This window comes from Odocoileus virginianus, chromosome 6 (genome assembly GCF_023699985.2).
Source record: "Odocoileus virginianus isolate 20LAN1187 ecotype Illinois chromosome 6, Ovbor_1.2, whole genome shotgun sequence".
NCBI classification, from domain to species: domain Eukaryota; kingdom Metazoa; phylum Chordata; class Mammalia; order Artiodactyla; family Cervidae; genus Odocoileus; species Odocoileus virginianus.
The window spans coordinates 38,089,015-38,116,643 of record NC_069679.1 but is presented as its reverse complement, the minus strand read 5'-3'; the positions used below and the strand labels follow the sequence as shown (position 1 = coordinate 38,116,643).

The following is a 27,629-nucleotide window of genomic DNA, read 5'->3' as shown; positions in this document are numbered from 1 at the left end:
TTCTATTTTCTTGAGGGAGATATTGGGAAAATACTTTTACTGAAAGTGTATCTGCGAAAGCTCTCCCATACATACCCCCCAAAAAGGTTTTAAAGAAGTATTAGCGACCTGACACTTATAAAGTAGATTGAATTACTCCAGCCAGTGCTGGGTACCTTGCATTTACCCAGGTCACTTGAGCTATTCTGATTTATGAGGGTTTAACCCCGAGCAGGGTAGGTTTAACCAAGCCTGCTACAAGTGCCCACTTAAGGATTCTTTCAGCAAACAAGAGGAAACATTCTTAAGCTAAAGTTCAGGCCTTGCCAGGAATGATGCATTAACTTCTAGAGAATGTGCCCTCCATTTTCTCCACAGCTTACCTCAATTTACATCTCTATCAAAGCTACAGAAAGGCTGAAAGATGACCTCATCCAGCCAACTGCATGGAAAGCACAGGTAGGCAGTCCAAGCTTCTCAGTGAAAAGCTGCTGATTCCCCACTAGACAATTAGAGAAAACTTGGCTGTAATGTGATACCTCCACCATACTTATTGTGAGCCTCTGGGCCTCAGCTTCCCTACCTCTAAAATGGACATAAGACAGCATCTATGTCACAGAACTGTTTGGAGGATTAAATGAATTCATTCAAGCGCAGCCCTTAGAACATGTACTGGACGATGGTATTAGTATCCCATGCTTTAGCAGATATTAATGCTTTCTCCATTCATTCCTATCAGACACCCATATTGGTATTAAGAATTTCTTTAAAAAAATTTACTTATTTGGGTATTTATTTATTTAGTTGGGTCTAGTTGTGCCATGCAGGATCTTCACTGAGTCATGTGGATCTTTTACTGCAGCACACAGACTCTCTCTAGTTATGGAGCTGGGTCTCAGTAGTTGCGGTGCACTGGCTTAGCAGTTCAGCAGCATGTGGGACCTCAGCTCCCTAACCAGGGCTCAAATCCACGTCCCCTGCGTTGCAAGGAAGATTCTCAACCCCAGATCCATCAGGGAAGTCCCAGGATAAGAATTTCTGTTGACAATCATCCTCCCCACCCTGAATCCCAAAACTAAAATACTAACTTTTTCTCTCTCAATCCGCCCCTTAACTAGCTAAGATTCAGTGCCAACGTGATAACCAAAGGAATTTGTAAGCCACCTGATATATTTCCTCTCACAGATACAGGAATGCTATAATTCAAATAAAATTCACATGTCTCAGGAAGATCCTTAAGGGAATGCTTTAATGAAAAGTTCAGGTAAAGCCAGAAAATGTTTTTTAACGAGATACTGCTTCTCAAGAACTCAGCAAAAACTTTCACTACACCAGGTAGTCACCGAACATCCCGATGAGTTGGTTCCAAATGTTAATCGCCATCATAAGAAACAGTATCTCGGGATAACAAACCTCTCTGAAATCTTGCTGGGATCACATCTTCAATTTAGAGCATTGGACACCAAACTATGAGCCAAGGAAATGGAATTCTCTTTCCAGGACCATTGTTTACTCACTGAGTTGTGTTAGACAAGTCATTTGCAGGCCTCAATTTTCTCATCTCTTTGATGGGAACAATAATACATCCCCGTGATATAGGGAACTATATAGCCTGGGAGCTAAATCTGCTGTGCCACCTCTTTTTATAAATAAAGTTTTATTGGCTCACAGTCATGACCATGTGTTTAGCAACTGCCCATGGCTGCTTCCCTGTGCTATTATAGCAGAGGTGACAAGGTGTGACAGAGATCACACGGTCTGCAAAGCCAAACATATTTAACCATCTGACCTTTGTTTTTACAGAAGAAGTGTGCCGACTCCTGCCCTGGAAGACTGCTGTGAAAAACCAATAAAATGACTGATCTGGAAGAGCTTTGTAAACTGTGATATTTATGTAAAATGTAAATCTTTTATTACTGCCTTTTCAGTGTTTATAGGCAATTACTGTGCCATTCATCCTGTGGCTGCATTCTTCCAAGCTAAGCAGTCCCAGCCACCTCCAGTCTTTTCCTATTAGGTCAAGTTTAAATTTCTTTCCCTGCCTTTGTTCCTGGGTGGGGTATTTTTGGACTTGCTCCAGTTTCCCGTGTTCATTTTTCTTATAAATTTTAATTAATGTATAGTATACTGGAAAGGTTATTATCTGGTTCTCAAGTGAAATTCAAGTTAATACAGTCAAGAACTGGGTTGGCTTTTTAAATAACTGCTCTGTAATGAAGCACTCTTGGTCGAGTAGAAAGAGCACAGTTCAAAACCTGTTAAGTCATTCATGAACTGCGAACACTTCAGCAAATGATTTAACCTCTCTCAACCTTAGCTTCCACAGCTAGAAAATGAGAGAACAAAATTATATGGGCTTGGAGACTTATTATAGAGATGATAACAGTGTATTTGTAAACAAAACTGACTTATGAAGAATGCCTGGCACATAGTAGGTTCCAGGACAAGACTATGAATGTCTTCAACACATCCCTGACCTCTCTGCCACAGTAGCATTCACACAATTTTAAATTTGTGAGTCCATTTATTGGACATAAGAATCCTGCCTTACATTTGTTCCTATTGAACTTCAACTTGCTTTTGATTTATTGAGGTCACTCTGACTTCTCTTTCTGTCTTCTGAGGAGTTAGAATTTATGCCTTTTGGAATTTGTGTTCTGTGAACCTTATTTCCAAAGGATGAAAGAACAAGAGAAAACACAGGTTAACTAGGGTTATAAGGCTAGCTGTCTAAGGTAAAAGTTAAGTGTAGATTTGGTACAATTATTCAAAACCCAATATGACAAAACAGTTTGGCTCTAACAGAGCCTTAAGAAGTAAAATATGTTTTCCTCTCAATTTTCCACTTCACACTGCTAACACAGACCAGAAGGGGCAGAAGGACATGTGGGTGGCCAAAATGAGCAGTAGGATTGGGGGGAGAAATGAATGGGAAACATGTGACTTTTTTCTCCAGAAACTCTCACAAGTTTTTAAATGCTGCTGCCTTTCTAAGGTTTGTTTTGGGATTTTTTTAATCTGAGACATTTTATCTACTAAAACCTTAATTTTTCTGCTCCATTTTCTGCATTTTCCTCCAGTATCTTTGATTCCCGGCATTTACAGCCAGCACCAGATCTCCCCCACTAGCCTGGAGCTTGTTAAACTACCGCAAAATAAGATATAAGCACCTCATTAATTACCATCATCAAGAGAATTAGTGAGCCTATCGATAAATATTAAAGTTGCAAATTCTATCTCTAAAGAATGTATTTGCCATGCCCAGGTACTGGATGCCTCACCGCCTGAGACAGATCTCAATCACAGCAGACAAGGAAAGCCCTGGCGGCAGATTCTATTTTAATCTGAGGATTTGAGGAGGGGGACTTGCCTGCCAACTGAGGATTAGTTGTGTTTTTTTCTTTTCCCCTCAGAGTTTTGCAACTTTGAAAACCAGCTAAAAACGCCTATGAAAATGCCTAAATCAGCATTGTGGGAATCATTTTAAAGGTGTTGACAAAGCCGCTCCTATAAAGTGATATTAATGCAAAAAATTTTAAGAAACATTAATTTTGTTGAAATGCACAGAAAAATGTTTGGAAGGAAGTCTTTTTGCTCAATTGCAACTTCTAATTTTCTAATAACAACAATAATGATTACGCTGGTCAATACTGATTGAATAGTTATCAAGTACAAGGCACACGTGTGAGAACTTCACCTGCTCATCTCTCGCCCCCACAGCTCCAAGAGGCCCGTTCTATCATTATTCACACTTTACTCATCAGAAAACTGAGGCTTAAAGAGGTTGACAGACTTGCTGCAGATCACAAACAGCAGCTTTTTAAAATCAGCCACATACATGGGCAGATACTATCCAGTTCTGAGAATATGTGCCAAATGACACAAAATAATTATACACTTGTGATAGAGCCATTGGAAAAGGAAATGGCAACCCACTACTCTAGGATTCTTGCCTGGAAAATCCCACGGACAGAGGAGCTTGGTGGACTACAGTCCATGGGGTCACAAAGAGTCGGAGACGACTGAACAACTGAATAACAACAACAGAGTCATTGCAGTCTTAGGCTGCATTATTTGAATTAAAGGGTCCAAGACCAAGGAGGTGATGTCTTTCCTAACTCCTAAGACCTCAGCATCCATCTGGGTACCTGTGTTCAGGAGTGTGAACACAGTTATTAAATACATGGGATATGGATAAACTATGGGCTGATGGGCTGAGATAATGAGACTTGAGTCATGATACCTGAGAAATGACTGCAGGAACTAGCAGTGGTCGCTTGGACAAAGAACAGGGCTAGGCTTAGTGAGAGATCACAGACAGGGTAGTAAGTAAGAGCACTGACTTGGTTTTAAGTCTCACCTCTCTCTCTTATTAGCAGCATAATGTGAAGTACGTTATTTAAGCTCTCTAGGTCTCAGCGTTCTCGCCTCTTAAGATGATACAACCATGGCACTTTAGCTCAGAGGGTTCTTGAGGGAATCAGATGTGATATTGGGTTGAGCAAAAAGTTCATTTGGATATTTCTATAACAATTTTATGAAAGTGGAAAGTGTTAGTTGCTCAGTCATGTCTGACTCTTTGCGACCCCATGGACTATAGCTGGCCAGGCTCCTCTGTCCATGGAATTCTCCAGGCAAGAATACTGGAGCGGGTTGCTGTTCCCTTCTCCAGGGGATCTTCCCCACCCAGGGATCAAATCCAGGTCTCCCTCACTGCAGGCAGATTCTTTACCATCTGAACCACCAAGAAGCCCCTATGTTATAGAAAAACCCAAATGAACTTTTTGGCCAATCCAATCATATAAGAAATATATACGCAATTTCCAAAATCACTGCAGGAAACTGGGTTCCCAGGGTGAATAGGTGACATGTCAACAAAGGCTTCCATGGTCCCAAAGATTTGGGAAATATCAAATTAAGGAATATTCAGCAAGATTTTTACTCTAGGCATTGTGGCTCTCCAAGAAGAGGTAAAAGCAGGTAACAATTCTCAGACATGTTTGGTTAGAACCATTTTTGAAGAACATTCCCTGGAAAGTGTGTGTTCTGCAGGACAAGCTCTGGGTCCCCTCATTACAGAAGAGCCTACACATCAGAAGCTATGCACATCATCACTTGATGTCGATAACCCACACTCCAGAGAGTCTGCCCAGAGGCTTCGGGACCCATAAGAGGGAAAGAAGGGCCCAGTATGACATATTTGGAAGGTGCACCACTGGGCAGGTTGAAACACAGGAAATGTGCCTGGGAGCCCAGGACATAAGTCAAGAAGCAGCTCATTTGGAAGAAACTGGCAGAGCAGTCCCCTGGTAAAAGATATTTTTTAAAGTAAAATGGCCCAGATAAACCTGAGATTCATTAAGTGAGGCCTGAAAATAAGGTTGCCCCATATAGACTCATCCAAACACACATGAATGAAAAAAGAAATGAATGAACACTTTTATTTCAAGGTTATCCCCTTTCTTTTAAAGCATATAAAAAAAGTCACACCATTATTATTACCACTGATAAAATTATAAATAGCAACAAAAAGAGTAACAGCAGAGCCTTTCTTTTCCTATTTGAGTAGATCACATACACTGGATCCTTTTGATTCCCATGTCCTTATTTGCTGGCTTAACCTCAAGGGCTCTGTTGGAATGCGTTACACACAAACAAGTTCCAAATAAGAGAGATGTGACAGAATCCAGGACAGGCTTTGGGTAGACACGGATTTTCACATGTTTATTTTCACATGCTTATTCAAAATATTTGCTGTCAATGGTACTTGGTTAAAGTGATTGTTACATACAGCATGGCTAACTTTTTAATGTAAATGAAATGCAAATGTATGCAATGTTATCTTTAATGCAGATGTAGCAGAAAGTATTAAGATATGCTGAGAGCCTAATTAGGTCCTACATCAAAAACTATATATAAACTTGACTCCAATGTCTCAAGAACACAAATTGAGTCTAGAAATCCCAGTTTGCAAGCTTAGAAAAAAGATGTACATATATATTTTAAACCACAATTCTTTTTCTCCCTTTTCTAAGACTGAGCACTTAAAAGGATGATTTTGGACAGACATTTCAGCTTGGGAGAGGGGGTGTGGAGTGGGTGGGAAAGGAATAACTTTCTAGCAAAAACCAGGAAACAGAAAATCAATAGCAACACCCTCCCCCCCAAAAAAGCAAAACAAAGCTGTCTGTGCTTTCCGTCTTCATATTAAAAATGATGACTTGCCAGAAAAGCATATTTTTGCATTTATTTCCATTTCTAACCTTCCCAGAGACAAACACGTGTGCATTCCTTCCTAATTGCTGGTACAGTAAAACCTTATGAATTTCAGCTCTGCTTATTCTCTATGTTGAGCATTCCGACTGGGGTGGGGCAGGAGCTGACCTTTTACCTATGGGGGAAGAGGGTTGGTAAAGGAAATAAACATTGTACTGAAGCTCACATATTCCATTTTGGAGGGAATAAGCCTTTCTCCAGCCTCTGCAAATGTTGTTACAGAAAAGTGGTTAAACTATTCAACTTCCTTTTCCATTCATTACAATGGATCCCTCCCCCTAAAACTCTCCTCTATGATACTCTGTGAACCCCTTATAATTCTCAGTGCATAGTAGGAAAGTGATACAATTGAATGTGTTTATATTTGTCTCTGAATCCAGGCTGCTCACAAACTCAGAGGGGTCCCTCTTCTGATTCCTCAGCCATGTGGATTGGGGTTAAAGTCACAGCTTCCTGGGTTCCCTGATGCATTCTGACTGTAACTTCTTCTTTGTACTCCAATGGCTCCGGAGCCACATAGCATCTGAGAGGTTATTCTCTCTTTTAAGGGACTTTTCTCTTCCCATTGACTTCCAGGATTGCTTTAGGAATTCAAAGAGGGGAAAAGAGATGCTAAAATGAAAACGAATTGAAAGTACCTCATAAATGTAAGATGTCACAGGGCTCCAAACTGTGAATGGACTTGTGTGTGTGTAGTGAAGAAAATACATAACATATATTACTTGTATACACATATATGTATTTTCATCCATGAGTATTTATTGATCCTCACGCATGTATATACCAAGCTCATATCATGCCTGTGTATGCGTACAGCTACACATGTATATACACATGCATACCTATGGGCAAATACAGATATACAGATGAATATACTAACCTCAAAGTAAAGATGTTTATAAGACATACGAACATATATGTATATGATGTACTATCACAGATCTACTCATATACTTACTGCTCATTAGTACATATATATGCCTATATGTGCCAATTCACACATCACATGTGCATGTATCTGAGCTGATTAACCTGTGCCCTTGGCATCAGAGGGACCTGAAATGGCTCAGGACTGAATCTAGACCTCTGTGCCCAGACTGAAGGGCTTAAAGCAAGCAGAGCTTATCCTGCTCTATTCCCCTCTGAGTTTTCTTCCATCTTATCTAATACACCCTCTGAAAGGAAAGATCTTTTTTAGTTCTGCTAAGATCCCCAAATGCTCTTAACATCTCCAAAGCTCTCTAATACAAAAGGACCCAGTTGCTGCGAGGCACAAGAATTGCACTGGCTTCATAGCTCCACGGAACATGCCCAGCGGAATACATTACACACCGCTCGCTCCAGCACGGCTCTTCTGAAATTGATATTGCCGGCATCACTCGCCCCAAATTTCTAACATTGTCATGATAACCCCATTTGTTCTCAGGCTGTGCCGCTCACATTTTAAAGGAACAGAAATTTCCCCATGTCCGTCCTTCATCATGCCCTTTCTTTAAAGAGGAAAAACGTCTTCCCCTGGGTTCCTCTGCCATTTGGTGGACTAATTTCCGGTTGCTTTTATCACTCAGTTATCAAGTATGTAGTAAATATTACTGTCCTAACAATCTGTGAGATTTTAAGAGACAAGATAAGAGACCAATGGAAGATTCAGTCTTTGTGCTGAATGGCTTGGTTCAAATGACAACTGCTCTGGATGCTCAGAAGACACAGAGGCCGTTCTGGGATGAGCCACGGGGAGGAGCTGGGAACTGAGTGATCCGGTGTCCCACCCCTCCCCCATGAAGCAAGATGCGCTCATGCTCTTCACTCTGATGATGAGCTACCTTCTTCAGGAGGTTCCCAAAGGCGTCCTCTCCAGCAGCCTGTCAATCGCCTTGTGCCTCCATCCCCTCCTTCATCCCCGCCACTTCCATAGCACAGCACCCTCCAGGGTCCTCTCTCACTTCTCAAACATCTCCTGATTCCTGCTTGGCTCCAAGTACACATCCGTGGCCAACTTCCTGACCTCTGCCCTCTCCTCCTTCCCCTGCATCCTTCACCATCTCTCTGATGCCTTTAGCCATCAAGAGGAATGGCTAACTTCTCTCAGGAGTTCCCTAGGCACATTTCCAGGCATCAGCTGAACACCCCCAGAGAACATCCTTCTGTGAAGAGCCTGTGAAATCAGCTCTGAATGCTGCCTCTTCCTTCCAGATCCCTTCGGGGCTACCACTCCCTGAGATGTGTGAGTGCAAAATGCCTCACAAAGCCTTTTTGGTTCTCTCTTCTTTGGGCTCCCGCATTAGGTCAGCTTGCAAGTATCACCTCCGTGGATCTCCTCTCATGTGTCACTTACAACACATCCTCTCTCCCACCATTCACATGCAGACCTTCCCACCTGAGGCCACGATGAAAGAGCCCTCTGACTCAGAAGTGAGCCCCGTACCAGTGGGACGTGCACAAGCCCCGGACAAAGATGAACCAGGATCCCCATTCCAAGCTGCTGCCTCTTCACGATTTGGCTTCGGACGCTGTCTCCACGCCATTCAGTCTCTATTCTTCCATCTCTAAAATAGGAACCTGGCACTTTTCTTTTGACTTATAGAAAATAACGATGCCATCCTGCTATACCACCACCAAAGTCTCCCTCCTCCAAGTAAGGTATTTCCCAAACCTTCACCCTTAGAGCTTCTGATTCACAATGTCAACAAAAGCCCCCTCAGTCTACATTTTGAAAAGTTTCTCAGGGCATCTTGGTGCACAATTTGATTTTGGAGGCTCTGTTCTAATCCATCATAGACCATGGAGTCAGAATTACCTTCCTAAAACATAACTCAAGTCACACTATTCTCAAGTTAAGAAACCTTCAAGTGCTCTGTAATTTTCTGAGGACATTTATGTGCCCCTCCCCATCTTCTCTAGCTACCCAATGGTAACTGATTCTTGTTACAAATTAGGTTATTTCTTGGTCACTATCCATCATGATGAACTTAGTTGTAAGTATAAAAATCCAATTGACAGTGACCTAAACAAATTAGCATTTATTTTTGTTTTTCACTTGATGAAGTCTTGAGGCAGAAAGCTTTATACTTTGTGTCAGAGGTTCCACAATGTCAGGGCTCTAGGCCATAGGCAGTAATTCCCGTGGTCTTTCTCTCACGGAGAAGAAATGACAGCTGCAGCTTCAAGCATCAAGTCCACACTCATGGTCCAAAGCAGGAAAGATCTGCACAGGCAGTCTCCTCTCTTGCCTCATTGGCAATAACTGAGTCACACAGTTACAGAAGAGGCTGGGAAGGTGAATTCTATTGTGGAGCCTCGATAGCAGGGGGCTGGAAAGGGAGAAGGAGCTTTGTGAATGGCTTTGAGCAGCCAATCAGTAGAGTTCCCTAAATGCACTCTAGATGTCACTGCCTAACTCAAAAAATCTTCCTGCCTGAACCTGTCTACAACAGTTACAGTGAATATTTAGTAAGCCCTGGCTCCAGTAAGAATATTTAGTAAGCTAGGCTTTAACCCTGGTTCAAACACTTTATAGTATTAGCTTTAAGTTTTCACAGTCACCATAACAGTATTATTACACCCAGCTCACAGGTGAGGACACTGAGGCAGAGGTATTTAAAGCAGGCAGGTTGATTCCAGATTCCATACTCCTGGCCGCCCTGCAAGGACAGCTTAAAGACAACCTTCTCCATCGAGACTATTCTGCACGCAGTCCTCCTCACCAGCTACACACTTTCCCTCCTTCAGCTCTCAGAGGTATTTCTGATGGCTGAGGCAATGATGTCATTCAGAGCAGGGCATGTGTGAAAGCAAATGGAAGCACAAGGAACAATGACACCAGGAAGTCATGCTGTTCTGGGCAAACCAGGGTATGCGAACATCTCCCCCCACCCAGGGGTTTTAACCTCCAGAAGCATGCCTGTGGACTTAATACCTGATATCTTACTTGTGCAGTGAGGTCTGTGGGCAGGGGCTAGATGCGCATGGTGTGTGCATCCCACCTGGTAGGCTTTATATGATGTTCTGTTCAGAGAAAGTGCTCTTGGTTCATCAGCCATGTGCTGATCTGAGGGAACCTTGGAATGCTGGCAGGATTTGCTTACGCAAAGGGCCACAGGGTGGCAGCTAAGAGGAGAGGGTGAGGTATAGGCTCTATAATCAGATTGCCTGTATTCAGATACCATGTTGACCACCTGTGGGATCTAAGACTTGGAATAACTTACTTCACCAGTTTGTTGCCTCAGTGTCCCTTTCTATAAAATCATGGTAACACGAAGACACTTACCCTACAGGGTGTTGACAAGCACTGCATGAACTAAGGCATTTTATATAAACTAGTGTATATAAAATGCCTGATGCAGATATCCTAAAAACTTTGGCAACCATTAATTCACAGACACATTAATTAATCTGTGTGAACACATGTATTTCAGTAGAAATGTGAGTGGTAATCGTGTCACATGCTAAGATACTGTAACAAGATAAGTTAAGATTGGCTATGGGGCCACTGGGCTTGAGCTGAAGGGCAATACTATTTCCCCAGTGCTTTGATGAGCTCAAGTTTCAGAGGACCATCTCTGTTTTCATGCCACTATCGTCAATGGTACTCACACAGACACATTGGGCTGATATCTGCTGTAGACTCAGCAAGACGTCTGTAAAACAAACAGTGCACTTAGAGAATTCCATTTCACAAGGCCTTAAAAGTGAACTGAACAAAAGCCACATTTAAATTGATGTCCAGCACTAAGAATTGGTGAAAAGTGAAAGTAGTGTTAGTTGCTCAGTCGTGTCCGACTCTTTGTGACCCCATGAACTATAGTCCGTCAGGTTCCTTTGTCCATGGAATTCTCCAGGCAAGAATACTGGAGTGAGTTGCCATTCCCTTCTCCAGGGGATCTTCCCAACCCAGGGATCGAAACCTGGGACTCCTGCATCACAGGAAGATTGTTTACCACTGAGCCACTGGGGAAGTATTATTATTATTAATTATTATTTTGGTTGCACTGAGCGGCATGTGGAAGCTTAGTTCCCTGACCAGGGATTGAATCCATGCCCCCTACATTGGAAGTATGGAGTCTTTCACTAGACTGCCAGGGAAGTTTCAAGACTGTACACAGGATGGGAGAGCTCACCACACTTCATCAGTAGGTAACTCCCAGGTGCTGGAGAAGAAAATGAAAGCAGCCAGTGTGAATACATGGATGTGTACAGTCATGGTACTCTCCTACCTAAGTTCAGTTCAAGGCCCAGTTACACTGCACTGGGGGCCCATTAAACTGGTCTCTAAAGAGTTATGGGGGGAAAAGGTAGAGGCATGAGAAAGAAAACTGATTGTGTGCATGCCTGGCACTGCACAAAGTTCATAACATACTCCTGATTTTTTAATACACACAACCCCTAGAGAGGAAGGCAGTAATCCCACGTGTTTGGATCCCAGTTGAGGACACCAGCCTAGCAGAGTCACAGGCAAAATTTGGGGGAAAATAACTTCATATTCTGAAAAAAAATCATTCAAGTGGCAATCACCTTGGGAAAAAGCAGAAATCTGCTTCATTTCCTGATAGATTCTGGTTGAACGTTTTGTTTTGTTTTGCTTTTTCACACTCTGTGTTTTTGTATTATCACCTTTTTGGTGTTTAAAATCTCCAAAGTCTTGGTCCAGGCCCAGATTACCCATCTCATAATTCCAGCAGCCAGGACTCAGAGCCAGGTTTCTGTGATGCTAAAGCCCCGTCGTGTACAAGATGACGAGCCCACGCTGGACTGTGGTTCCTCTGGAACGTTCTAATCACTTCCTCAGCATAGCACCACAAGACCTGGTTTCTCCTCAGACTTCTCATAAGACGCGTCTCTGTCCATATGTCAGGCAGGGTATCACTGAGCCCTGTGGAAATGTGTCACCTGAGAGACCTTTCAGCTCCCACTCATCCTCTTGCAGGGCAGCCAGGCCAGATTCCCAGGCCGCACAGTTCTGTGATGACATGATGCAGGCTCACCATCTCTGAGGTGGTGGGGCAAGCCCTGCTCATTTCTGAGAGCAAGAGCCCTTGAGTCTTAGCATTCTTCACAACTTCTAGACAGGAAAATGTGGTTCACATCATCTCTGTGACTAAAGCATATAGCGGAGACCACAGGACAGCCCAGAGCTATGGAGCAGAAGACACACATTTATGAGAAGTCCCTGGGCTGAACGTTTTAAACTCAAAAGAGCCGCCAGAGAACAGCTCTGAGTTTAAAGGCAGAGAAATCTGGTCCAGCGTAAACGAAGCTTATTAAGATAAAGAATTAGTGCACAAAAATTAAATGAATAGATGCAGAAAAAAGTTTGAGGGAAAAAAACTCTCCCTACTACCGTTTATCAAAGGAGTGTGGGCAACATGGAGGGGGGTCGCCTTTTACCGGAGGAGCGGCAGCAAGACTGGATGGGGCTGTCTTTGTGCGCACAGTTCACCATGCCCACGTTCTTTCAGGCCCCACAGTAATGCTCCTTGCCGTGTATTTGAATTAACCAGACCCAGAGGATAAAACTTTCAAATTAAACACATTCCTAAAGGATTTCAGGCTCATTGTGTATGCACCAAGGAAACATAACATCCTAAAAATAATACATACACAGAGAGAAGCACATTTTCCACGAACATTAAAGTGGAATATGAATTATGACCCAGCTCATGGGAATAGACATCTGATTACATGCAAAATGTAGCTTTTGTAAATAACATCAGTCTTTGTGAGCTACCACAATTATTATCAACCATTTAATTTTACTCCCGAGCAACTCATCCATCATTGTTCAAAGTGTCCACTTTTGTTTTTTTTCCTGTCTGATTCATGAGGCTCCAAATTTTATAAAGTTCACCATGAAAGCTGTGTCATTTACCAACCCAGCAGCGAAGGAGTTCATGAGATTACGAGATTCACTAAAGCATATGCTGCATTGTGTATCTGCTATTTCGGGATGTATTCTGCTGGCAAATTGCTAGAAGCAGCACAATTACAACAGTAGCCATTCTGTTAGATTTTTATACAAAGGAATTGTGAAAATGTGTTTATGCTTTGGGTATTTGGATATTTAAGAGCAAACTGACTCCTAAGAAAATCGAGTATACTTCATCTCCCTGTCTCTCTCGCCCTCAATATTTGACACTATTCCATGAATTACCATCCATGAAGCCAGTTGGTTTATGTAATATTTAATATGCTTGCCCTATGAAGAGTGAAATAAGTCATGAAATAAGTCAGTTGACAGCCTTGCAAATTCTATTTCACAACAAAGTAGTGAGAAATGTCTATCAATAGAACTAAAATTTTCTAGCTGGCTTCTAAATTTGTCCTTAGTCCACTTCTGTTTTCAACTCTTAAAAACCAGACACAGGAAGTACCTATGACTGATGACTTTGTGTTTCTATAGGAATTGCTAGGGGGTACATCTGAGCAATGCTGTCCTTTACACCCAATAAAGACTTGGCCTCACAAAACACGTGGCACTTCCTCTCCCTTGAAATTACATTTAAGTAAGAGGTGAGGATTTTCACTGGCTCCCAGAAACCTTTGAGTTTTAACTCCATCAGAAGTAAGCTTAGAAAGCCTTCTGGCCTACAAAGTGTTAGTTGCTCAGTCGAGTCAGACTCTTTGTGACCCCATGGATGGTAGTCTCCCAGGATCCTCTGTCCATGGGATTCTCCAGGCAAGAATACCGGAGTGGGTTGCCATTCCCTTCTCCAGGGAATCTTCCTGACCCAGGAACCGAACCCAGGTCTCCTGCATTGTAGGCAGATTCTTTACCGTCTAAGCCGCCGGTGAACAAAAAACTGTTGTCAAATGTCCCCATGCAGCTTCAAAGGCATTTGTCATAGTAACTGAGCTGTATTTGGTTAAACTACAAATGCCTTTGTGTGTGTTTGTGTGTGTGTGTGTATCCTTTGTTGGAATATGAGTCCAGTGTGGGCAAAGCACCATTACTACCACACGCACTTCTGTGCTCAAACAGCATTAGTTGAATTGATATTCAGGGCGAAATGAAGGAGAAGAAATATTTAAGATGAGAATGAAAGTTTCTAATAAACATATTAACTGTTCAGCAGATAATTTCTTTGTTGTCTTGGCATGAAAAAGTATTAACTGGAAGGGCTGGGAAAATCTTATGCTAAAGGAATACATTTGTATGTAAATATAGAAGTAGTAAAAGAAATAAAAGAAGAAGTGGCCTTTTTTTTTTCCTTTTTCTTTTTAAGTACCTACTTTGTGTTAGGCATTGGCTTGGAGTTTTGTTTGTTTTGTTTAATCCCTAAGTATCCTATTGCAATTGATAATAATTATTCTCACTTTTAAAATTAGGAAACTGGGGTTCAAGGAAAGTAAATGTCATATAAAACTAAAAAAGGGTAGAAGTGGAAGTTAAATCCAGATCCATGTAACTCCAGAGTGCAAGTTATTTCCTTTGTTACAACAAAGGTTCTTAGATTCAGCCATAATCCTTAATGGGACTTCCCTGGTAACTCAGACAGCAAAGAATTTGCAATGCAGGAGACCCAGGTTTGATCCCTGGGACTGGAAGATCCGCTGGAGAAGGAAAAGGCAACCCACTCCATTATTCTTGCCCAGAGAATCCCATGGACAGAGGATCTGGCGGACTTCAGATGGCATCGGATCACAAAGAATCAAACATGACTGAGCGACTAACACATAATCCTTAATAATTTTCAATATTCAACTTTAATTCTCTACTTGAAAATCTATAGTTAAAAGGAGACCCCAAATCTGCCAAAATGAACAGGCAGTATCTAAAATTGTGTAAGTTAACATGAGATTTGATATTAGAAGAACTGTGGGATAAAGCCCAAATTACTTTTTCTCTCAAAGCCTCAGTTTACTCGTCTGTAAAATGGTTAACTGTAGTGCCTGTCTCACAAGGTGGTTAAGACAATGAAATTAACATTCACACCTGAAGCTCACAGCACCTAACCCAGGAATTCAGGAAGCAATTTGGGAAAGGGGGTAGCTACTGTCATTCCAGCAAAGTGCCATTCAAGCAAAACATTGACCATAAACTATTTCCCACATTCTAGTGACAAAGAGGACACTCACTATAAAAAAAAAAAAAAAATCCCCCAGACAACTGACAGAAGCCTGCCCCAGTAATAATTTCTTTTCTCTTCCCATCTGCTAGTTACCTAGGCCACTCCAGCTCTATGAGTGCCTAGCAATGCATTAACTTCTGCACGCTTCTCTGCTTCTGCCTGTCATGGTTACTTCCATATTTTTGCAACTTAATTCAAATAAATACATACAATAAATGCTGAATTCTATTAAGAAATACAATTGAGTAAAGGCCTGCTGGAGGCAAGAAGAAGAACAGAATGGTTTATGGCGGGCCCTTCTCATCTAAAGCACAATAGAGGCCATGCCAGGGAAATTCATACAAATGGCTCAAATATCTCCACTGCCAGATGCAATCTTGTTTCAATGAGCAGAACTAGGATTTATTTATTGAACAAGTATCTAATGAGCTCCTACTGTGTGCACGGCCCTGTGTTAGCGGTTGGGAAACCTTGGTGAGCCCGAACAGATATGATCCCTAGCTCCTCTAGTTTATAGTGAAAAGAACAGCATCCCATTAGGCCAAGAAGTGTGCAAACAAATGTAAAGCTGGAGCTATGAGAGACACCAGCAAGAAGACAGAAACAGTGCAGTGAAATCCAATCCAGCATGATCAGCCTGCCTCCACAGATCAGGGAAATTCTTTGAAAAAGGGATGCTCAATTCAAGGTTTGAGGAATGGCCCCAGTGTCCATCAATTGATGGATAAAATATGTTAGACTCTTTGCGATCCCATGGACTGTAGGCAGTAAGCTCCTCTCTCCATAGGATTTTTCAGGAAAGAATACTGGAGTGGGTTGCCATTTTCTTCTCCAGGGGATCTTTCTGACCCATGGATCGAGCCCAAGTCCCCTGAATTGATGGGTGGATTCTTTAATGCTGAGCCACCAGGGAAGCCCCATGCATCCACCTACTAGAATATTATTCAGTTGTATGAAGGAATAAAGAAGTGCTTCATACTACAACATGGATGAACTTTATACTAAGTGGAAGAGGCCAGTCATAAAACATAATGTGCTGTAGAATTCCACTTAATTCAAATGTCCAGAATGGAACATCTAAAGTGACAAAAATAGATCAGTGGGCAGAGTAAAGAGTAAGTCTGAGTGGGTATGAAGGAGGAGTACTTACTAACAGGTATAAGATTTATTTTGAAGGGTGATGAAAATATTCTGAAATTAGACAGTGGTGATGGTTGCAGAACTCTGAGAATATACCAAAAAAACCCACAGAATTTTACACTTCAAGTGTGTTTGCTGTATAGTATGTGAATTTTATCTCAATAAAGCTATTTTAAAATATTGGAAGGCTGAGAAGATGATGAGTGGGGAAGCAAAGGGGCTGCATTTGGTGGAAGCATGGAAAGCATGCTCAGAAAAACAGGAAGAAGGCCAGTGTGACCAGAGCAGGGCAGACATGACCAGTCCACACAGGATCCAACAGCCAAGTTCATCTTAGCCTGTCCTAAGCACATTGGGATACCATTAGAAGGTTTTAAATAGAGCAAGGGGTATGACACAATCAAATTCACATTCTTAAAAGATCACTTGAGCTAAAGTAAGGAGAATACACTGCAGGGGGCCAGACAGGAGTAAGTATGGTACATACACACAAACCAGTTAAGAGGCTGTTAAGTGTCCATGGCAAGTAGAGAGGGTACTGAAGGATGCAATGAACAGATTAGCAAGATGTTTAAGACAGTCAATCAAAAGGACAAGGTGGTAGATTGGTATTTAATAACCAAGAGAAGAAACTAGGGAGAGAGTGGTTCTAAGATTCCACAACTCACTGGAGAATGTTAAGCTTGAGATGTGCATTTGTGAGCAACATAAGAGAGGGATAAGTAGAACAATGCATGTGTACGAACATGGCTCAGGGAAAAGATGAGAAGGCCTGAAACTGAGCTTTGAGGAATTTCAACACTTAATAGGCTGATACTTCCCACATAACTGGAATCTAATTGTAAGACAAACCCAAGGTAAGTGTCATTCTATGAACTAGTGAAGTAAGTGAAGTGAAAGTCACGTTCAGTTCAGTTGCTTAGTCCAGTTCAGTTCAGTCACGTCTGAATTTTTGTGACCCCATGGACCACAGCACACCAGGCTTCCCTGTCCATCACTAACACCTGGAGCTTACTCAAACTCATGTCCATTGAGTCGGTTGAGTCCATTCAACCATCTCATCCTCTGTCATCCCCTTCTCCTCCTGCCTTCCATCTTTCCCAGAATCAGGGTCTTTTCCAATGAGTCAGTTCTTCTCATCAGGTGGCCAAAGTATTGGAGTTTCAGCTTCAGCATCAGTTCTTCCAATGAATATTCAGGACTGATTTCCTTTAGGATGGGCTGGTTGGATCTCCTTGCAGTCCAAGGGACTTCTCAAGAGTCTTCTCCAACACCACAGTTCAAAAGCATCAATTCTTTGGTGCTCAGCTTTCTTTATAGTCCAACTCTCACATCCACATATGACTACTGGAAAAACCATAGCTTTGACTAGACAGAACTTAGTTGGTAAAGTAATATCTCTGCTTTTTGATGTGCTGTCTAGGTTTGTCATAACTTTTCTTCCAAGGAGCAAGCATCATGGCTGCAGTCACCATCTGCAGTGATTTTGGAGCCCAAAAAAGTAAAGTCTGACACTGTTTCCATTGTTTCCCCATCTATTTGCCATGAAGTGATGGGACCAGATGCCATGATCTTTTCTGAATGTTGAGTTTTAAGCCAACTTTTTCACTCTCCTCTTTCACTTTCATCAAGAGGTTCTTTAGTTCTTCTTTGCTTTCTGCCATGAGGGTGCTATCATCTGTGTATCTGAGGTTATTGATATTTATCCCAGTAATCATGATTCCAGCTTGTGCTTCATCCAGTCCAGCATTTCTCATGATGTACTCTGCCTGTAAGTTAAACAAGCAGGGTGACAATATACAGCCTTGATGTACTCCTTTCCCAATTTGGAACCAGTCTGTTGTTCCAAGTCCAGTTCTAATTGTTGCTTCTTGACCTGCATACAGATTTCTCAGGAGGCAGGTCAGGTGGTCTAGTATTCCCATCTCTTTAAGACTTTTCCAGAGTTTGTTGTGATCCACACAGTCAAAGGCTTTGGCATAGTCAATAAAGCAGAAGTAGATGTTTTTCTAGAACTCTCTTGCTTTTTTGATGATCCGATGGATGTTGGCAATTTGATCTCTGGCAGGTTCCTCTGCCTTTTCTAAATCCAGCTTGAACATCTGCAAATTCGTGGTTCACATACTGTTGAAGGCTGGCTTTGAGAATTTTGAGCATTACTTTGCTAGCATGTGAGATGAGTGCAATTGTGCAGTAGTTTCAGCATTCTTTGGCATTGCCTTTCTTTGGGATTAGAATGAAAACTGACATTTTCCAGTCCTGTGGCCACTGCTGAGTTTTCCAAATTTGCTGACATATTTAGTGCAGCACTTTCACAGCATCATCTTTTAGGATTTGAAATAGCTCAACTGGAATACCATCACCTCCTCTAGCTCTGCTCATAGTGATGCTTTCTGAGGCCCACTTGACTTAGCATTCCAGGATGTCTGGCTCTAGGTGAGTGATCCCACCATCGTGGTTATCTGGGTCATGAAGATCTTTTTTGTAAAGTCACTCAGTTGTGTCCAACCCTTTGCCACCCCATGGACTATACAGTCCATGGAATTCTCCAGGCCAGAATATTGGAGTGAGTAGCCTTTCCCTTCTCCAGGGAATCTCCCCAACCCAGGGATCGAACCCAAGTCTCCTGCACTGCAGGTGGATTCTTTACCAACTGAGCCACAAGGGAAGAATACTGGAGTGAGTAGCCTATCCCTTCTTCAGTGGATCTTCCTGACCCAGGAATCGAACCGGGGTCTCCTGCATTGCAGGCAGATTCTTCACCAACTGTAAAGAGCTACCAGGGAAGCCCCAACCAACCTATAATCTCCAACTGTGTTAAGGTCATGAAAGTCAAGAAAGATTGAGAAACTGTTCCACACAAAAGGAAACCAGAGACACATAACAACTAAATGTAATAAATGATTCGGTAGTACAAACTTTTGCTATAAAGAGACAATTTATTATACTATTTATATTTTATTTACATACACATATATTTACATATATTGAAAGGATTGGAATAACTGGTGAAACTTAATGGGGTTGATGGACTTGAAGATTGTACTGTATCAGTGCTAATTTCCTGGTTTTGATGGTTATTATCATAGATATGCAGTCCCTTGTAATACAGGGATTATATATACTAAAGTATTCCAAGGTAGTAGGGCAAGAGGTTGGAAACTTTTCAAATGATTCAGAGGAAAATTAAGTTCTTTGTACTAGTCTTGCTGCTTTCTTATATGCCAGTGGGCATGGTGCATTTGGGACAAGATTACAGAAGAGAAGGGACAATCAGTGGTGTATGGATCCTGGGAAGGAAATTTGAGAAGACTTGATAAGCAGGAGAATGAGACTGCTAGGCAGGTTTGGGGCTCATTATCAAAATGGTGATTATCGACAAAGCAACATACCTTTGAACCACATTCAAGGACTCTGAAAATAAATCATTTTAAACTGATTCCTTAAGCTAATGGTCCCCAACCTTTTTGGCACCAGGGACCAGTTTCAAGGAAGACTGTTTTTCCATGAATAAGAGCGGTGGGTGGTGGGGGTGGGGGGATATTTCGGGATGATTCAAGCACATTACATTTATTGTGCACTTTATTTCTATTATTATTTCATCAGCTCCACCTCAGATCATCAGGCATTAGACCCCAGAGTTTGGGGACCCCTGCCTTAAGTGACATGTATATACAACTTAGAAAACACATTTATTTCTAACAACAAACTATATTTTAAGCTGTCTCTTCTTCAGTTTTGAGGGAAACTCAAACTAACAATTATAAAAGATGTTAGGAAAGACAGTTTAAAACTCACAAAGCAGTAAAATTCAATAAGAGTATATACATATGTATGTATTCATGTATATACACATGTATTTCATTTTAACAAATTATTCCACAGGTTGTGTAAAACATTATCCAAACACTTACTTCAAAACCAAAACTGTTTGATTTAGAAACTATTCAATAAATAGTTTCTAAACCAAACCAGGTCTATTTACCAATTATTAATCTCTTGACAGTTTTTGGGCAATGGGAAAGAATGGTCAGGAAAAACAGTTGCATAAAAACATGAAATCCCAAGTTGTTTAGCCAGCTGAAACTATGATATAAATAAATTTTCTCTAAATATCAAATTCATTGAAACGAGATGGTTATAACAGTGTAATTTATATTCTTCCTTCTCCAGATCTCACTAGCCTTCAGGTAAAGTGTAACTTTACTTTGAAACATCTTCACCTAAGATCTATAATGTTCGCAAAACACAATGCATCCAATTAGTTTATTTCAGTTACTTCCTTTCTGGTCTACAGAATGGTCTATTTCTATTCTCTTTTTGTTTCAGCTTCGATACATTTTTTGAACTAATACTTGACTTGGAGTTAGCAACCCCCTAACTACTATCAAGACTGGGAACATAATGTAGTTGTATGCTTTAAATTTACATATAGGAGGCTGTTAAAGATCTTAACATATTAGAGGTGAAGGATAGAATTAGAACTGGATCTACTGAATTTTAGGTGTGTACATGATGTACTATGAAATTGAAAAAACAAAAACTATGTGTTGTATGATTCTATTTCCATATCAAAAAAATTCCCAGAGATACCTCCGTAAGTTATATCCATGCATATGTCCACATATGTCAGCAAGGAGAAAAAGGTTTAGACAACAGTTTACTATTACTGTTCCATCATGATCCAGGGTGTGAGAGCAGAAATAGATATAGAACCTTCTTATGTAAAGTATTACATACAGATGTTTCTGTATAACAGATAAAAATGTTCACAATTTTGTTCTCAATATTAGTGTCCTCCTTTCTGAAGAGTTCAAGGAGATTTGTCCCTCCCATTCATCCTGCCAAGAACAGTCATTTAATCACCAATTATCAGAAAAGGTTTGTCTTTGAAACAGTGTCTTTTTGTGTCACAAGAGAAGTACACCATGAAAGGGATTACATTTTACGTAAGCAACGTACGTCAAATTCAGCGTATGCTCTGCCCATGAAGAACACTTCAGTAAATTTACTGGTCTGCAAAATTACATGCAGGGCACTTGAAGCTAGAGGAATTACAAAGAGAAGCTTTCCAAGTGGCTCACATCACATTTACCCAGTTGCGGTCACCACTTTTATGGATCATAAAAGAAGCTATAAAATGTAGCACCAAAGTCATCTAAAGAAAAGAGTTTTGATCAGAATGATAAAGACCCTCATCTCCCTCTCCCAGCAAATGAAAGAGAGTCCTGCAAATCATGTCTCTCCAGCCCAGAGGAGGAGTCTGTGGAAGATTTTGCTAATTTGCAACCTTTAGAGAATACAAAAAATTAAAAGTTGTTTTCAAGTAAACCCCAAGCTCCTAAAAAGTAAAAACCCAGAATTTCATCTATATTTGGTAAACAAGAGTAGACCAAAGCATGCCTGTCCTATCTTTTCAGATGACGACCACAAGGAGCTTAATCACAGAGTAATACACTCAGGCTTGACCAAGTATACACGTTTGAGACATTTTACATTCACAGTTTGAAATCATTCTGAAAAATGAAGAGAGATAGGAGTTTAACATTTAGTTTTCTAACATAGTCCAGATATCTACAGATTCCTGCCCTAGCTTCAGCAAGAAGTACCTTCATACAGATCATAAACTAGAGAACCTAGTTTTCATTCATGGGCTATAGAGCCATACAAGGAATCTTCCTGCACAGGGTCACAGCGGCAGCTTGGGACAGTAACTCAATATGGGACCATTTATAATGTCCACACAAACACTTCATAGTTATACAATATAGTGCAATGATAGCTATCATTTATTGACTGCCTACTATGTGTCAGACACTCAGCCAGGTGTTTATACACTTTGTAGTATTTACTCCTCAAAAACTCTGCAAGGTAGGCACTCTCTTTGCTGTTTTATAGAGTTGGAAACAGATTCAGATCTGCAATTTGCTTCAAGTCACCCAGCTGTTCAAACAGAGGACTCTTCAATTTTCCAAGTCCTCACTCTGTTGGCTCCACCACAAGGGCTCCGTGTGTGTTTATCACTAAGCTGGGAATAGGTTTAGGCTCTAGGCTATGGGTTCAAGACAAGGCAACCAGAGTCTCTGATACAGCAGGACTAGCCTCAGGAAAATAGGAGAGAGGACTGCTGAACTTTCCTGTAATTCTCATGTTCCTTCTGTTCTCAGATTGTTTGGCGAGAAGTAATTCTTCCCAACGTGATCCTTCCAGTTAAGACCTAGCTCATTCCTAATCAGAACATAAGCCCAATAAGAGAAGACTCTCATACAAGTAGAACTCTACAGCCCCAAATGGATAGCTTTATACTCCAACAAAAACAAGTTATGCTACCAGTTGGGCCCTCCAAATCTACAAGACCTCCTGCCATATACTTTTCTCCAACTCCATCGTCAGCCAAGGGAGAAGCAGGGGTTGATTCTTCCATTATCTTCAAACTGACTTAAAGAAGTAGCTCCACCTAAATAAGACACTCAAAGTTCCAGACTCTGTAAATTTAACACCGGGTCCTCTCCAAGCATCATTTACAGTTGAGCTGTTCAATGTGCTCACCATTAATCCATAGAGCTAATAAACTTGTGAGATGAGGCAAGTCCAAACTGAGATATGCTCCAAGTGTGAAATACACACTGGACTTCAAAGACTAAGTATGAAAAAAAAATGTAAAATATATTGTTAAAACATATTATCAAAATTAATTTCCTCTGCTTCTTTTTGCTTTCTTAAAATATGACTACTAGAAAGTGTAAAGTTATCTATGTCACTTGTAAAATAATTCTGTTGGACAGTGTTGGTCGAGAATGAAGGCTGGCCACTGCTCTTTAAAGACTGGTACAGTTCTGAGACACTGACAAGTCCTTGTTTTGTTTAGTCTTAAAAGGAAGAACTGTACTAAGATTGCAACTATATTAAATCTTGGGTGGACTGCAACTTAGGGGGAAAAAACATAAAGTAGGTGAATTTGTAAGGAGTGAAAGAAAGGGAAAGAGAAAGGGAAAAAGGAACTGTTTTCTTTAAAAAACATGATTGGTGATCTGTTGGTTGGTATCAGGTGATTTTCAAAAAAATAGCAACATCCAGTTGGAATTAAGTTTCTTCCTAATTCCCAAGGTTGAGTCAAGTACAGTATATACAGAGGCTATTCCTGGACCTTCGTTGAAAGCTACTGCCTTTCCAATTGTTTAGCTGATCACTTTTGAATGATAATTATAGCTCATTGTTGTTCCCTCTTAAAAAGCATTGACATCCATCCAAAAAATTACAGCTTACAGTTCAGGGAATATTTATGTGATATTTATAGCCTGTGAAGAAAACCCTGGGGAACTGCCAGTAGGGAGGATTATTTATCAATTTCTCATTCTTCAAGTTTGAGTCTTCTTGAGATTCATATCCAAAGGACATTTTGTAATCTTATGGAACGCTAACGTGTGAATATAATTTGGCATATGGGTCAAGTTCAAAGAAAAATTCATTTTCTTTGAAAAATGGTGGTGATAGTGGTGGGGAAACCTAGCTGATCCCACCTAAAACAGAGCAGACCCAAAAAAACACACTCAAGGAAGTAGTGTTATATATTTGAAGAATTTTCTTAAGTTAGTCAAGAAAAATAAAGTAAAATCAAGGAAGGAAAGCTGTAGTTTCAATTTCTGGGGACTGTACTTCCTGGTGATATGAAAACAAAAGTTAAATTCAGAGCGATTCAACTCTGAAGTTAGTATCGCATAAAAAACAATCGAAAATATTTAACTATGTGCATATGTTTGTACACAAACAGAAATAGATATAAACAGACCTTAATTAGCGTTGTAGACTTTAATTATCTTTGTACAGTAATTGGGAATGGTTTTGTTCTGATTTATTCCATAACGCTTACTGTGTTCTGTTAACAACTCTTTTTTTTTCCCTTACAGCCCATAATAGAAGGCTTTTACTGCGCACTTTATTGCATCTGCTTTTCATTTAATGACCATTGTTCTGGTCTGTCAGAGCAAGCAGCTACACAACTTCCCAAATCTGCAAGATTAAGCAAATATTTTGACAGTGCCTAGACTTTTTTCTCTACTTTCCTTTTTTTTTTTTTAAACTGAATAAAATAAAAAAGGATTTTTTACTTCCCCACACAATGGTAGGCGAGTTCTTAAGCCAAACAGTACAAAGAATCAAGTGGCGGTTAAATGTGCTTCATGTGGCAAAATACATTTTTAAGTCATTTTCTGACCATTTCACTTAAGAGTCCTAAGAATCCAGCCTGAATCACACAGCTGAGGTCGCCAAAAGCCTCCCTGGACAACGAGGAGGTCGGTGGACCCCTGTGGCCAACCACCTGGAGGCTTTTCAACTATGACTAGCTCCTGGAACAAAACAGAGGTCTCCTGGTCACCTTGAAAGGCCACAGAAGGTAAGCTGAATGACAGCTGTCTGAATCACTAGAAGACATCATTAAAAAATAGTTTAGATAACATACAAAATTCCCATACTGAGTGCATCAAGATAGGATTAAGACTTTACCCACAGAAGGTGGCTACACATACAAGAACAGAAGCATTTCTAAGAGACCGGGGAAACAAAAGTTGGCGAAGGAGAGATGGAGAAAATCCATTAACCTATAAGCATTCATTTGTCTTATAAATATTCTAATAGTAGAAGGCAGAAAATACCTCCAACCTGCAAAAGAAAAAAAAAAAAAAGGAAATGCTACTAAGTATATGAGGTAATTGATGTCAACTACACCCACTGTGGTGGTCATTCAGTTATATCGGTGTGTTCACTCAGTCATGTCCAACTCTTTGCAACCCATGGCTCCTCTGCCCATAGCATTTCCCAAGCAAGAATACTGGAATGGGTTGCCATTTCCTTCAGCAATATAAATATATATATATATCTCTCTCTCAAATTATTGAGTTGTATACTTTAAACTTACACAGTGTGTGTGTCACTTAAATCTCAATAAAATGGGGGCATGGGAGAAGAAAGAAACAAGAGGTTATGGCAGCCTTGGCATGTGGTGACGGCAGTGCCTGTTCCTGGGGTGAGGGACAGGGTGAAAAATAGAAGAACCTAAAAGAAACAGTCTCTCCCCTTCAGAGCAGTTTATGAAATCAGGCACAGAAAGGTAACTAGCAACAGAAAGCAGGGACTGAATTAATCCCAGAGATATAAGCCTCTTAAAACTTTCAGGTAGGGATGCTTTCTCCTTGGATGCAGCACCTGGCAGGGAGAATTCTTGCTAAGAGGGCAGAACTCTGCTAGAAAGATAGGAAAGATAGCTTGACACGGGTGAGACACAGAAGAGCATCAGCAGAAATAAAGCAAAGATCAAGAGACCTCTAGAAGAGGTAGAGCTTTGTCTTGCTACTACTGGATGCGACATACTGCCGTTGGTTTGCATTTACTGCTGCTGCTGCTAAGTCGCTCAGTCGTGTCTGTGTGACCTCGTAGACGGCAGCCCACCAGGCTCCTCTGTCCCTGGGATTCTCCAGGCAAGAATACTGGAGTGGGTTGCCATTTCCTTCTCCATTTGCATTTACTACAGTGAGGGAAAGAGTACAAAACTGGATGTATACTTCAGAAAGATCTACGGGAAGGCCATCAAGTTCAAGGGTAAGTCATGGGCATATTGCCTAAGGATTCTTGTGGAATGTGCCCCTTGATACTCCCTGCAGTGCTAACGCCATTGGCTGAGCCCTTAACTAGGACAAGTCTTTAACTAGTCCTTAACTAGTCAAGTCTTAACTAGGACATGACTTTTAATGAATGCCTTGAATGAGTTCTCAGACTGTTCCATTAAAAACTCATTTTATCAGAAAAGTCTGGTAATTCTCTTTAAAAATGTTTTCATGTTATCACTGATGGTTATTTCTAGAGTTAAGCAGTACAAAGAAACAAAAACCCCTAGAGTCTTGTCTTTCATTTCCAAGTCTCAAGGAGTGTATCTACCTTAGAGCAGAGATTCATAAAGTTGTGGTATTGAAATCCTTCCTCCTCTCAAAACAAGAACACAAACTAGTATCGAAGCTCCTAAAGTTCAGAACAGAATAAAACATCTTAGTGCAGATTCACTGGCCTTAGTCAAAAGAGTCTGAATCAGCAGATCTGGAGTTATCTGTATTTTAAACAAACATGGGAGGTGATTTTGACCTTGGTAGGATTACTCTATGTGATTCTGCATATTTTGATGCAGGTGGTTGAGAAACTAAATGCTGAAGCTCTTTTACCAAGACACAACATGGTAAATTTCAAGAGCAGGGTTTGGAGCCAGACCCTAGGCTTTACCACTTCCAGGCTGTGTAACCTTAGAAAAATTACTTAATCATTCTGTGTTTTAGTTCTTTTCTCTTCAAAATGGGACAATGATAGCTGTGAGAAATAAATGGAAAAGATGTCAAGGACTAAGCGTAACCCCAGGCATGAGGTAAATGTTCCAATACCTTAGTTGCTCTTAATAGTGGATTCCTCCAAAGGTACATTCAACTAATGAGCCAAATGTGGGGGGAGAGGGTAAGTCGAAGCAGAGTCCAGTAAAAACAATAAACAAATATGGCTAAGCATAAAGTTTGATCCTTATTAGGTATCCTCCCATTATCATCTCAGTATGATCAGTGGTGTTCTACAAGCTGTAGCAAATCATTAAATTATTCATGGGAACTTTCCTTGTGGCCCATTGGTTAAGAACCTGCCTTCCCATGCAGGGGACACAGGTTCTATCCCGAGTTGTGGAATTAAGATCCAAACGCCTTAGGGCAACTAGTCTGCAGGCCCCAACCACAGAGACTGCACTCTGGAGGCCATGTGCCACAACTAGATAGAAGCCCTCACATGGCGGCTAAGACCTAACACAGCCAAAAAACAAAACAAAACAAAACAAAACTACTCATGTATATGGAAAGCTTTAGGTATAACATGAACCTCTTACAACACAAGATTTCCTAGCAACCTTCCCTGGCACAGACACAGCTATGGGATAGGAAACAAAGCCACCGAACCACCAGGCACAGGCTCCACCACGTCACTGTATGGAAATCCTGTTAAACACTGGTCTCAAAAGAGATGAGCTTGCAAAGCAAACCCAGTTCATTCAGCTCAACCAGCATTTATTGAGCCCCTGTGATGTATCAGGAACTCCACGAGATGCTGAGGATGATATAAAGAGAAAAAAGAAAATGAACCTGTCCT

At 40.9% G+C, this 27,629-nt stretch overlaps 1 protein-coding gene across 1 annotated transcript in view; it reads right to left on the bottom strand.

Moving 5' to 3' along the window:
• RORA (RAR related orphan receptor A) overlaps positions 1-27,629 on the bottom strand; it is a 778,196-nt gene that overhangs the window by 556,939 nt on the left and 193,628 nt on the right. The window lies entirely within an intron of this gene.